Below are 9,337 nucleotides of genomic sequence, written 5' to 3' on the forward strand. Positions count from 1 at the left end.
CAGCTGGAAGCGGGCGTGACGTGTGATTATGATCTGCAAAATCTGGTTTTATTTACAAGGAAGAAGGTCGAAAACTAAACAATGCGACGCCTCCCTCTGACTCAGCTCATCTCAAAACGCAGCGACCGATTCATGGATTTGTGGATATTGCCCAGAATCGACTCCCTTTGTCTTACAAAACACACAGCAGCATTTATGCATCTAATAAGTGTATTTAGAAATCCAATAAACATTGTTCCAACTCCATAAACATCCGTGAACTGCATTACATCAGTCAGTGTAATGCGATGCAGGGGTAAGGAGCCGAGAGGGAGGGAGGAAAGGAAAAACTGCAATCTACAAGAAGATCTTCAGCATCAATTAAGGTCTGCATTCCACTCAAGACGTTTTAAATAAATACAGTTCTCCTCTTGGAGATTACTTACCCAAAAGTTAAGAGCCAAACTCTACAACCTATAAGAAATGGTCACTTTTTATATATTTGCATCTTGTAAACAGCTAGAAAATATCAAATATTACCAAAAAAAACATTCATACTTCAACAATTTCTAAAAAACAATAAAAAAAAAAAAACAACCATGTCAAGCAGAGCTGCAACTACTATTTTAGTTATTGATTATCCTGATGCTTAATGAATTTTTTTTAAATGGCACATTCTGCAGGTTGTTTGATTAACCGCTTACATCTGGGTTTTTTTTTTTTGTTTTACACAAAATTTGAAATATATTAAAGATGCAAAGGAGAAAATAATTCAAATAATTTTATTAAATAAGACAATAACAGCATTTCTTTAGTCTACGCTTGATCATTTGCAGCAAAGGATGAATCTGCAGCTAAAACAATAATTAAAATTTTTTTGATAGTTGTTTTTTTTTCTTTCTTTCTTTCTTTCTTTACAAAATTTGAACCAGGTGCAGCTAAAAATGCCACTTGAGGAGTTCAGGGTGGAACATGTTTACAGACACGGATGTTTTTGTCTTAAATGCAAATTGTACACACGTTGTACAGTTTTTGCTTAGCTACAGCTCTGGAAACGTTTTTCAGCAAATGGCCTTTTTTGTGTCTGTACACTCCAGTTAACAATCAATTACTAAATTAATTGACGATTATTTCAATAATCGATTCGTCACGATTAATTGCTTCAGCCCTACTTCACATTAATTTGTCCTACTGTACACAATTACATGTTGCAGCAGTTTTCATTCCTACATGTTCCAACACATATATTAAATGTTAGCATTAGATAATAAGAGTGAACATGTGTTTCTACCTTTCCTGTAATTCTGATCTCCGATGTCTCCGATACAGATGTGAAGATGTCCAGATGTTTGTTATTATATTCCACTGTGGCTGAGAGTCTTCACACTGCCCTCACAGTGTGTGCACAGACACTGAGTCGCGTATCTCACTGCTTGCTGACTAAGAGCCTTAGGAAACCTGCCTAACTGAACTGTAAGATCTTAAAAAGTGAAACTAAAAGAAATGAAAAGGAAGCATTTGATAAAGAGCTTTGCATTCTTTTGTCTAACTTCTGAATGTCTCAGTAGCTCTTAGTAAACAGTGAAACCTCTGTTCACATAACTTCATTCTTTCATGCCAGTCACAGCTCGTGCAACTCAAAGGCTAAACACAACAAACTTTCTGCTTTTCAAAAAGAAATCAAACAGACCAAAACAGTTAATGCCTACCTAGAGGAGTCGGCTTTAAGAGCTGAGATCTCTCTTTGTCCGTCCGCTTGGAGTGACCAAATGTCACAGAGCGCAACCATCGACCAGCACTATGTATTATCTCCTAAGGCAGCCACTGAACTGCAGAGTCATCAGTCTGCAGCTGGGTGTGAAGGTGCTGTCAAGGAACATGACAAGCAAGACTCCTGTCAGCTCACGCAGCAGATATTAGCTTCTGTTGAGACCATTGCCTGGAAAAATGTGGCTAAATAGAAAACTTGTAAAGCACGACTACCTGATGGCTGCCTGACAGAAGGAGACTTACAGATGCAGTAGGATTTAAATATTAGATTTACTCTGTGACACTCATGTTTGTTGGAACACGAGTCCAACAACTGCTCCAAGTAAAGAGGCATATTTTTTGCTTGGCATGGCAAATAAAAAGTTTTCACAAAATCAAATTTTATCACATAACAATCTAAACTATTCCTATTTCTTCCATCGCTTTTAGGGATTTCAAAAAGGAGAGTTTTAACAATTCTTCTTCAATCTTTATTTGAGAAAATCGGGGAAGTGCTTATCTGCAGCTTCCTTTTAAAGTCCTGTAGAAATTAACGCCGGCTGATTCTACGTTACAACAGAACATCCTGGTGTTTCAGCAACAGTTCAACCTATCGCAGTCTACCATCTGCATCATAACGTCACAGTGGCTCTCTGTCTATTTCTTTAGAAATTCAACCGATAATGAATTGGTGAGCCAATATGCAGACACTTTTTTAGGTAATTCACTCGCCGATGTGGGGCTAACGCTCACACCGAGAAAATATGATAAAACAAATCGATGGAAAATAGACGATGAGATCAAAGAATGAATGTGGGGTCACTGTTAAAGAACAATTTAGCCCAGAAATACCTGATTTACATCTGAAGCAGCTTCTGGAGGTCAGACTCACACAAAGCTCAGAAACATGAACTGGTCTTCCATCACAGGGCTGAGAGCAGGACTGAAACAATTAATCCAGTTAATCGTGATGAATTGATAAGTGAAATAATTGTCAACTAATTTTGTAGAGAAGTAATTGAGCCAAAATTGTACAATAAATATATACACTTTGCATTAAAGACAGAAAAACTATCTGTAAATATGTTCTACCCAAAACGCCACGCGTGGCGTAATTTTAGCTTCACCTGGTTCAAATTCTGTAAAATATAGAGATAAAAATCTGCTAGGCACGTTTTACTATCCAATTAGCAATCAGATTAACAAAAAAAAATCAAAACATCAGTCCTATTGATGCTAAGTGAAGCAGAAAGGGCTGAGCTTTTTACATGATGTTAGAAGTTGTTTTAAGCTGCAGATGCTTCTTATGCTATAAATAATCATGTGCACTGAAAGAACTGCACCATTTGTTTATATTAATGTACTTTCTAATATTGTATAAAAAAGGCTCAAATGAAAAATCTGCAGATCGTGCCAATTATTTTATTTGATTAATCATCAGAATAAATCAACGGATTGATCGATCAGATAATCGTTAGTTGCATCTCTAGCTAAGTACAATCATAGAGTAGCAAAAGAAAAGAAAACCAGGCCTGGGGCAGGGAGGGACATTTAAGGAAATGTCTTTCTGCCAACCATATTTAAGTTATAAGTTTCCTCATACTCTAAAATAAAGTATTATATCCTGCTTACTAAACAGGATATAGCTGATACTCTAACACTAGCTTCAAACACTTTGGTTTCGAAAGCGCAACAATGTTGGAAAGACGGCAATCATTAAGTCTGACAGTATGGAATTTACAGAAACAACAAACACCTTTCAGTCTGTGACCTGCTGGTATCTAAAAATACCTGAAAGGTAGGGTAAGTTCTGTAGTTTGGTTGGTACAGATGTAAAACTGATTTAAAACTATAGTTGCAGCACTAATGTATGCAGTTACTAACTAAACCTTTCAGGTTCAAAGCAAAAACATTCATCAATCTAAGCCATATAAGTGAATAAAGTCATCTTGCACCACCGTCTGTACATAAACTTCTCCTTTTGCACACCAAGTGCTGCTGTCCCGTCACTTTAACAATTTTAAGAACCAGTTCTATTTTAATTTACAGGTTTTCAACATTTTTTTATTATTATTTTATCTTTATTGATTCCCAAGGAAGCAAATTTTACGCAACATTTGGGCTCAACCTCACAAAACCAACTTCAACATTTAAAAAAGGAGGATAAGTAGACAATTACCTTATGATAAACCAAACAAAGATACAACTAACCTAAACAAACTAAAATAAGATACAACTCTGATTTTGACTGTGGGAGTAAAAAATAAAATGTAAAAGAAGAAAAACTGAAATAGTTAGAAATGTAAAAAACAAACCAGATTTTTTGATTATTTGGTTAGCAGTACATATAGATTCCTGTTTGGTTTCTAAACTAAACTTATTTTTTATTATGTTCTAATAATGCTTTTAAAAAACTGACTGGAGATTTAATTACAATTTTCAAAGAATAAAGTGTGGATAGACAGATTATAAAAATATACATAGTTACTTGAAAAGTGTTGGATGTTTAGAAATGTTTGAATCAGACTGAGCCCATATTTTAGAACAAAACATGCTTAAACCCCTGTGGTATTGTTTTGCTATGAAACCACAGGTGGAGACGGCTGACACACATTTCTACCACCAGTGCTTTTGCTCACGTCAAACCTGCCAATGTGGGTTTGAGCCAAGAAAAGTTGATTCAGTGTCGTTTACACTTAAAAAATAGAACAAAACCAAAATGTGCTGCAGACGTATTTAACCTTTAGCTAACACTTATAACTCCACTTCATGCCTCCTGTTGCTCTGCGATGCTGGATTAATTTTTGAATCTCACATGATTTCTGATTTGTGAACAGAGAAGAGAGGCTAGTTGTTTCAGTCTTTTAAGGATTTTGACAGACTTACTTTGTGGGAAAAGGCATATGATGGATGGATGCATTTGAGGTTAGCCTTTGTAGCAAAAGTAGCCACAAAAAGACAATGAGTAATCATAAAACAAAGCATCAAAGCATGTTCTTTATGGAGTGACATAACTGCAAAGCAGTCTTGATCCTAATCTGACTTAAGTCCACATTTCTGATGGCCAACAATAAGCCACAGAAAGCATGTTAGCTGACCTAGAAGCAATGGATTCATGGTCGGATGATGTCCGTTTAATTACCCTGTGAAGACGCACCATCAGGATGTACAATGGAGGACGGCAGACAGCATGCACTCCTTTCACTTCATTGTGTTTTACTATCTATAAAATAAACCTGATGAGGGTTTTTGTTTTTTTTTATGTCAGACTAAAACCACAACCAATCAGCATGTGTAGGAATCAAAGGTAAACATCCTCGACGTACAAACATTTGACGGTATCCAAGCGCCGCCGATTAGTAGCTGATTTGTTCCTGCGATCATTTCTAGCCGGTCCCTCCCACTTCACACAAACACAGTCACCTGCTGTCTTTACACAGAGACCATATAGGTCAATGATTAACTCTGGCCATCCTAACGATGCCATCAGCTCGGTCGCTAACCACCACCACAGCCGTGAGGCACAGATTGAAGCGCTGTGGCGATCGAGTGTTGCTCTAAAAACCTTCAGTAACAGTCCGGTGCAGATAAATAACTGTCCCTGTTTACCCATGAAACACAGATAAACCCGCTGCTGTTCTCGTAGCGGCGAAGGCTGCGAGGATATTCAAATACTCCAGATGTGACAAATGATACAAGTTCTGTGAAACCAGCACCGGTTCCACTACAGCTGAAACACCAACAGATGCATTAATCAGGGATGAAACAACATGCAATGTTTTTACAGTAGTTGCATTTTTTTTCTCCTTGATCTCACATGTTGCTGTCAAGGACAGAAAAGGGCGCATGAAGATTTTATGGAGAAATTTTTTTTTTTTTAAATACAGACAGTTTTTTTAATCTTTGTTTGGCACTAACACAATAACAGATAAAATCATATGACTTCCATATATTCTAATTTTAACTTATTGGGCAAAACAAAATGTATTTCCTCCTGGTGATTTCAAACCATTGTGCTGTCATGGTTGGCTGAACCATGACTGAGAGTGTTTGAGTTTTAGCAGGTTACAGAGAGAGAGAGACTGAAACGATTACATTTTTTCCTTTTCTGTGCTCACCACAGTCCTGATGACTGCCCTTATCAAAATGTTCAATGGGACATTTATCTTTCATCGCATTGATTACTGCAACAGCGTCTCCACAGGTCCCTGCCCTGGCTCCCTGTAGCTCAGAGACTATTGAATACTTCTGATTCACTGAACGGCTTAGAAACTCAATACATTAAAGATCTGTTGTTGTTGCTGTATCAACTTCCAGACCTCTCAGGTCTTCTGGTTAACGTCTAGAAGCAGACTTTAACCAGGACCAGAACCAAACCCAGAGCCAGAACCAAACATGGTGAAGCAGCATTCAGTTTTTATGCTCCTCTAATCTGGAACACACTTCCAGAAAACTGTAAAAATGCTGAAACATCAACTTCGTTTAAATCAAGACTAAAAAGTCACTTTTTTAGAGCTGCCTTTGATTAATAACAATTGAGAAACAGATTAAATCTAATCCAGATTACAATTTATTACTTCTCTTTACTTTGCCACTGTTATGTTATATTTATTTATGTCTTCACAATGAAGAGCAATTAAACTACCACTGTTGCTGAAATCCGCTATATATAAAACCTTGACTTAGCACATGAGGTCTGTGGTATTTCTGCAGGGTTTTGAATTGGTGTGACTTGCAGCAAACACACGTTGAGACCTGCAGCTGCAATAATCAGAGAGTTAGACGCACTGAAAGAAAAATTTTCTCGTTCACATGCGAAGGCTGCAGCCAGCAAAGGTCAAGGAGCTTCCTGAGGTCAGCCTGGCCCTGAAACGCTCAGCTCTTATCAGATTCTCTTACAAAAAAACCCAGAGGATTCAGAGAGGGTCTGCGTAAACGAAAAACAGCAACATCACAGGTTGAGTCAATATGACCATGATAAATAAACAGATGTGAAAGGTTAGAATATTACAGAGTGATGGAAAAACAAGTTCAGACCCAGAACAGGTTTGGTCCTAAATGTAGCTGCTGAAACTTTCAAAAGTAAGAATGTGAGCGTTTACAGTCAAAAAGAAAATGTCAGATTATGTTGTTGGGATTTTATGTGATTTAGCATTGTCATGCTAAATACAGCATGACAATGAAGTGGAAGGATACAAGGTTTCCCTAAGTTTTTTATTTTTTTAATAAATTTTTTTTTAAATTCTAGCATGCATTTGAATTCAGTTGTTTCTACTGTGCCAAGACTAAATAAAATGCAATGAAAACATCTGCACCCGAAGTCACATCTGTAACTGGTGGAGTCCAGCTGTTTGCTAGGCAACAAGAACGTTAATAAAGCAAGAGCAGCAGAGAGCCAACGTTCACAGAGGAACATAAAAAGTCCAATTTGCAGTTTTACCTCAAGAAACAAAGAGAACACATTATTCAGAAGGCGAAACACGGCAGTGGCAGTATGATGCTACTGATCCATACTTTCTCAGTGCTCGATATGTAAAATTTCATCCAGACAAATATGCTATTTTACCTTAGCAGCTGATTTTCAGACCTTTGCAGAGGTGGGAAAAAAAATTTCACATGTAAGTATCGGCTGATTACCGACCTCCCAAAATGAAACATGAAGGTTATGTAAATGTTATGTTTTTAAGCTTTACATAATGTTATAATGTTATTCCTTCATCAAAAGCATACCTGGAGAGTCGCCTTGATTCTTTCATGCATGTCTGTGAAATATTTTAATCTCCCACGGTAACCATTTAGTTGTGCAAAACGCCTGGGTGAACCTAGTCCTGCCGTCAAGGACAAAGCTTCTCCAAACCGTCTGCCTCACAGAGCAGCCCTCCCCCAGAACCCCTCACTCAGCTCCTTCAGACTAGCCAGCAGCTATTAGCAAACACCTGGCTGAGCTCATCATACCAGCTGAGTGAAATGCTGGTTTTAAAAAAAACAAACAAAAAAACGTTGCTAAAGTGTTAATAGAGGAGCCATGTTGTGATGACTTCCTGAAGGCGGAGTTTCAGAAAGAGCAGGAGGTTTTAAAGAGACAGAGGCCCAATTTCAAGGCGCTACATTGCAAAGTCAAATTGGATATACATAGGATTTTTATAACAACTGAGGGTGATGATTGTGCTATAACACTGTCCCTTTAAAGAAATGAGAGCTGAGTTGTCAGCGTGACCCAACATGAAACTTTAATATCCTCATTTGGTCAACTTTGGGAAACTTTATTAGGAATACACAGAGCTAAAAGCCATCAGCTACGGTTGTGTTTTTCTCCCATCGGGACATTGCCACGTGAGGCGGCTTTGGCAGTGGGATCGATGCGATGACAATAATCCTAATGATGTTCAAGTTGTGCTTTTCTACTCTGGCAAAGCAATCCTGAGCATTTTGTTAATACTAACCGTCGAGCATGCAGACACATGCATCCGCAACAACGCCTGAGCATGTACTGCTCTCATTCCCAAATCAGGTCACTGTTATTGGATAAAAAAATTTTTTTTTAAAAGAGTTAAAAAAAAAAAAAGCCACAGACCTCAAAAGAATGCACAGCAGCGTTCCAGGATGGGTACTGGGTTAATCCCTTACTAAACACTAAAGCACTTCTGTTCGCTACATCCTCTAAATCTTAGATATATTGAATTAGGGGCAATGGATCTGAATTTCTTAACTGCGATTTGACCACCTGATGTTGACAAAGCTGTCATGCAAAATGTAAAATCTTGCATCTATTTGTTTCTCGGCCGGTGGGGTTGAGAAACTGCGTTACTGCTCGGTGTTGCCAGAGCAAGAGATGAAGCGATTTCCTGAAACTGTTTCAAAGTCTGTGGTTCCTTCACACTGATATGAGGCAAGACATGTTCACAGCAAAGCCTGAGCCGCTAAATAATTACCCCAAACAACAGAGCCACGGCGTCTTACATGCAAACACACACTTTGTGTGTGTGTGAGTGTTATTTATATGAAATATTTATATATTCTAGTTTGCCATTGAAAAGTTAGACATGTCTAACTTCTTATAGTATTTATGCTTAATGGTTTTAACTAAAAGGCATCGACCTTGTCATACAAAAGGCCAAATTGTAGTTCAGTAAAGTCTCAGAGAAGGAATGGAGGGCAACAGAAATAAAAGCGAAGCAATATATAATGTATATTAGTGATTTGAGAAGAGAAAATATATATATATATATATACAGCCTAGAAACTATGTAACAAGGCGCGGCTATTTTGGCATACATACTTTTTTTTTTTTAACGAGGAATACTCTCACGGGGAAATGCTTTCATCTTTTATGAGTCAGCCGCCCAACTCGACGAGGTATTTCAGGAAAGGAAGGAAAGTGCTCACCTGGCCAGCCTCACCCCGACGAGCCTCACAGGTAACTTTCTACTCAAGAGGAAGTGTGGAGAAAAGTCCTAATGTTTTACTGGTTTACCTCGTGACGCCGCTCCGTAAAGCCTCCGACAGCAGTTCCTGGCTCACATAGCGCCCGGCGAGCATCGTCTCTCTGTCAGGACGAACAGCGACAGGTCGGAACACCGACGGTAGGCTGAGTGTCTGACGCAGAGAC

At 38.2% G+C, this 9,337-nt stretch overlaps 1 protein-coding gene across 4 annotated transcripts in view; it reads right to left on the reverse strand.

The window, feature by feature from the left end:
• Positions 1–9,337, reverse strand: part of LOC102217262 (multiple C2 and transmembrane domain-containing protein 2-like) — a 47,276-nt gene extending 37,939 nt beyond the window's left edge. The window contains exon 1 of one of the 4 annotated variants that reach the window (XM_023332342.1): positions 9,203–9,337. The gene's annotated coding sequence lies outside the window, so the exon portion shown is untranslated. Of the gene's footprint in view, positions 1–1,270; positions 1,363–9,114 lie in introns of those variants that run through there. The other 3 variants (XM_023332343.1, XM_023332345.1, XM_023332344.1) reach the window with 3 other exon arrangements.

The sequence above is a fragment of the Xiphophorus maculatus genome, chromosome 4 (genome assembly GCF_002775205.1).
Source record: "Xiphophorus maculatus strain JP 163 A chromosome 4, X_maculatus-5.0-male, whole genome shotgun sequence".
NCBI classification, from domain to species: domain Eukaryota; kingdom Metazoa; phylum Chordata; class Actinopteri; order Cyprinodontiformes; family Poeciliidae; genus Xiphophorus; species Xiphophorus maculatus.